General features: G+C 40.2%; 1 pseudogene; it reads right to left on the minus strand.

Moving 5' to 3' along the window:
• Positions 1-2,071, minus strand: LOC124935432 (annotated as a pseudogene).
• Between the last annotated feature and the right edge of the window lie 2,948 nt (positions 2,072-5,019).

Below are 5,019 nucleotides of genomic sequence, written 5' to 3' on the forward strand. Positions count from 1 at the left end.
ACTAATAATAAACAAACCAAATAATAGTGTATATATGTAGCAATTAATAGTAGTTGTTACTTACTTTGTCCGACTCCAAACCCAAATATTCAAGTAAGAAAAGTATTGCATAATTAGCTCGACGAAGCCCCAGCCCCAGCACTAGGGATGGCAATTTAAAACCGCCCCGTGAAAACCGAACCGAATTGTCCCGTTTGGGACGGTTTTTCCCCGAAACCGAACGAGGATGGGGCGGGGATGGTATTTGTGTCCCCCGCCCCGACCCGCTCCGATTTTACCCCGTTTTCACCCCGATTCTGCCCCGAATACCATAAACATAATTAAATATATTAAATTATCAATATATTTATTTATTTACTATATTTTATAAGAGTATTAAAATTATTTCTTTATAATAATATAAAATTTTAATATATTACAATATATATTATATTAAAAAATTAGTTTATATAATATTATTGTATAATATTTATTTATTTATTTTAAATAAAAATTATTAACGGTGCCCCGCGGGATTCCCCGAAACCGAAAAAAACCGAACGGGGCGGGGATGGTATTAAAAAAATCCCCGAAATTAAAACGGGGCGGGGATGGTAATTGCATTCCCCGTCCCGAACCGCCCCATTGCCATCCCTACCCAACACCCGCCGCCTAATCCCATTTTGTTACCCAAAACCGCAAGTTGCTCGACGAATTCAGCCCCGGTTAGCATTTCCGTGGTTCCATAGATAACATGTTTAACAGATTGCTGCTGCCTTTGGGCTAGCTCTTGCAAACTTCCATACTCCACATAATTCCCTCATCCAATCATAAACACAATCCCCTCCTTAAAAGGCCCCTTCAAATGACCCCCACTCGACCCCCCAGAAGATTTCGGAGCACGAGGATCCAATACGAGGTACGAATCGATTTCGGGGTTCGGTTTCCCTTCCATTAAAGCCTCGACAGTCCTCGAAAGTGCGAGTTGATGGTCGCTCGATAACAGATTCTTCACACCCGCAGTAACCGCACTTATCGATTGCCCGTAAAGCTTCTCCGCCCAATCCACGATGTTACTTCTACTCGCGGAGTTAGCCGAGGCTAAGGATACGTTTAACGATTTCATCTTTTTAACATATTGAAACGCGCTGGTGTCGATTTCGGATTCCCTGAGAGCTGTTTCGACGGATTCTACTTCAAATTGAGGGATGGTTTCGGATGATATTAGATACATGATGGCGAAACGTAGCTTGTCGACGTTCGTTCCTTTTCCTTTGAGAACGGTGATGAGTTCGGCTTTGTCAATGTTTCCTTTGATCATCATGTCGTTCTCTTTTTTGGCGTAGGAATCGAGAGACCTGTCTTTGATTTGTCCAAGTAATGCTGTGGCAATGTTTGTGTGTTTATCGATTACCTGTTTCCGCTCGGTTAACTCGGGGAGTGAATTTACCGCGTTCATTAAATGCTTAGTGTTGCCGACTAAATCTGTGCCGTCGAATTCAGCACCATCGTTTCCTCCTGTTCTTCTATTGACATCTTCAACGTCTTTCTTGTATTTATTCAGTTGTGATTCGATCTCGACTGCCACTTCTGGGAATTCAAGCGATCCATTTGCTGCCCAGAATGGGTCGGATCGATCGAGTTCGTAGGTTTTAATTCCTCCCTTTTCACCGGGCACGCTTAGACTATTAAGCTTCAAGCCAAGAACGTCGTGAACAAGTGGCCTATACCTGAAATCATGCTGTATGGCTACTGATAACTCGAAGTTTCTATCGAATATACATAAAATTGGTCTTTGAAATGAACTGGAAAAGTTTCCACCTTCGGTAAACAGATTGTTCTTGGCTAAGAGATGATCACGTAATCTCTGATCTAACAGAGAAGCTACCATCTCAGCAGGACCACCCCTAGGGCATCTAATTATAGGGACAACAGCTAGGGTAGCAAGTGTACAGAATAAACCACTAACAATTTTCTCAATAATTTCCTCAATTTCACGATCATCAGCTGAAGGATCATTCAATTGGACATAGCAGTTTTTATAAACAAGCGAAAACAAATTATCTTGAAATTGTTCAACCTCAAGATCCATACAAGCAGCTAGACTTAACACCACCCGGATAGAAGTCATCTTCACTACCGGTGAGAAAATCTCATCATAATCGATTCCATGTCTCTGGCCAAAACCTTTGACAACCAGCCTAGCCTTGTATCTTGTCTTGCTATCATCACCTTCTTGCTTGATCTTGTACACCCATTTATTTTGTAATACTTTTCTGTTCTTTGGTCTTTGAACCAGTTCATATGTGTCATTTTTCAGCAATGACTTCATCTCTTATCCATGGCAGCTATCCATTCTTCCTTATGAGCATCCTCAAGAGCCTCCTTGTAACATATAGGCTCCTCACAATCAGTTAGAAGAACATACTCTGTAGCAGGGTACTTAGAATTTGATATTTTCTCCCTAGTAGACCTCTTAAGTACCTCTGTTTGTTGATTCTGTTGATTTCCATCTTCTTGTTGAACTTCAAAATCAACCTCAACATTATCACCAAGATCAGTTTCAGTATTAGTATCATTTCCATGGCCTACAGCTTGACCCTGAGGAACATCATCATCACTATCTGAGTCTGAAGCTACATGTGGCATTGTCTCCTCAACATCATGAGACATCTCAAGACCATAAAGATCACGTATGTATGCATCAAGCTTTTCACCATCTTCAAAATTCTCAATAGTCTGATATTCAAGGAATACCACATCTCAGCTTCTCAAAACCTTCTTGTCAACTAGGTCATAATACCTGTATCCCCACTTTTCATCACCATACCCCAAAAATATGCATTGCCTAGTTTTTGCATCTAGCTTAGACCTCTCATCTTTTGGAACATGCACAAAAGCTCTGCAACCAAAAACACGTAAATAGTCAAAATTAACATCTTTACCTGACCAGACGTTTTCTGCACACTTATTATTCAATGGTTTGGAGGGAGAATGGTTGATCACATATACTGCAGTGCTCATGGCTTTAGCCCAGAAATGCTTAGCCAACTTGGCATGAGAGAGCATACTCCTCATCCGTTCCAGCATTGTTCTGTTCATCCTCTCTTCCACACCATTTTGTTGTGGAGTCTTGGGCACAGTCTGTTCATGTCGAATACCCTCCTATTTGCTATAATTATCAAATGAGCTTATGTACTCTCCCCCGTTATCTGACCGCACCCTCAACAATTTTCTTCCTGTCTCTCTTTCAACCAGCTTGTGAAAGACCTCAAACCTTGTTGCAACCTCATCCTTGGACTTTATAGCATAGGCCCAAACCTTCCTAGATGCATCGTTTATGAAGGTTACAAAATAGGAAGCACCACCTATGGGTTTAATCTTCATAGGACCACAAACATTTGTATGGACCAGTTCAAGGACATTCTTTTTCAGTTCAACTTTTGACTTACTGAAGGAGACTCTGTTATGCTTACTCTTCAAACAATGCTCACAATTTTCAAGATGAGCATCTTTGAGATTCAGCAACTCATTTCTCTTGATCAAAACATTCAGCCCATTTTCACTGATGTGACATAGTCTCTTGTGCCACAACTCAGAGGATGACTCCATCAAAACAGAATATGTTAACATCATAGACAATTTTCAAATTTGTCTTGTATAAGTAACAACATTTCTTACCTCGTGCAACAACCAATGAACTTTTGCTTAGCTTCCATGCTCCACCACTAAAAACATTATGGTAGCCTCCATCATCGAGCTTACCTGCTGAAATCAAATTCATTCTCAAATCAGGAACATGTCTTACATCTCTCAATGTCAAGAAACAGCCCATGTTTGTCTCGATTCTAACATCACCAAGACCAACTATCTTGGACACACCACTGTTACTCATGCGAACCTCACCATAATCACCAGCTTTGTAGGACTATAAGTAACCTTTTTGTGGAGTAATATGGAATGAGGCACCTGTGTCAACAATCCATGCTGTTTCATTTGAAGATGTGCTAAGACAAGAGTCTTGACAATTATAAGCATATGTCAGTTCACCATTTGAAGCATAAGCAGATGTATCTGCACTCTGTTCTTTCTTTTCTCTGGGCTTCACTGTACCCTTCGCTTTATAATTTTTAAATTTCCAGCACTCGTTTTTCCAATGACTCAATTTGCCACACTAATGGCAAGCACCATCCTTCTTTGGAGCTCTAGACTTGTCCCTGCTCGAACCACTTCTATTATCTTTTGATTTTCCTTTATCAGCCACCAAATATCAGACTTAGATGGTTTATCCCCCTTTTGATTCTCCTCATCAAGTAAGGAACTGGTGACAAATGCCATTTTGACTTTACCATTTGGTGCTGAGTTGCTGAGAGTGATAATAAATGTCTCCCAACTTGCAGGCAAAGATCCAAGGACTAAAAGTTCTTGCACCTCATCATCAAAGTTTATCTTCATACTACTCAACTGATTCAAAATATTTTGAAATTCATTCAAGTGCTCAGCAATTATCAATGTACTTCAGATTCACCAGCCTTCGTACCAGTGTTGCTTTATTCCCTGCTGACCTCCCAGCATAGAGAGCTTTAAATTTGCTTCACACACCATACGACGTTGTCTCATTCATAACATGGTGCACAACATTTACACCAACTCAGGAACGAATAAAGCTGCAGGCCTTTCTATCTGTCTTTTCCAATCAGCCTCTTTTGTAATCTCAGGTCTAACACTCTCATTTTCAATTGCTTCATTCAAATCATCTGAAACTAACAGATCACTAATCATCAGTTTCCATTGCCTGAAGTTTGTACCATTCAGACTCACCATATCAGGTTTAGATTTCCCCATTATTACTGCATTAACAACTAACAAAAATTCCAGCAAAGAAAATCAGTTGATCTCTTCTATGAATTTCGCCAAATAACCAGCAGAGCACTCTACTCCAATGTTAAAACAGATAACCAATCAATACTGCTCTAATACCACTGTTGGGTTTTGCAACAACAAAACTATGGATCTTCTTCGAAATCAAACCTGTAACAA

This window comes from Impatiens glandulifera, chromosome 4 (genome assembly GCF_907164915.1).
Source record: "Impatiens glandulifera chromosome 4, dImpGla2.1, whole genome shotgun sequence".
NCBI lineage: Eukaryota > Viridiplantae > Streptophyta > Magnoliopsida > Ericales > Balsaminaceae > Impatiens > Impatiens glandulifera.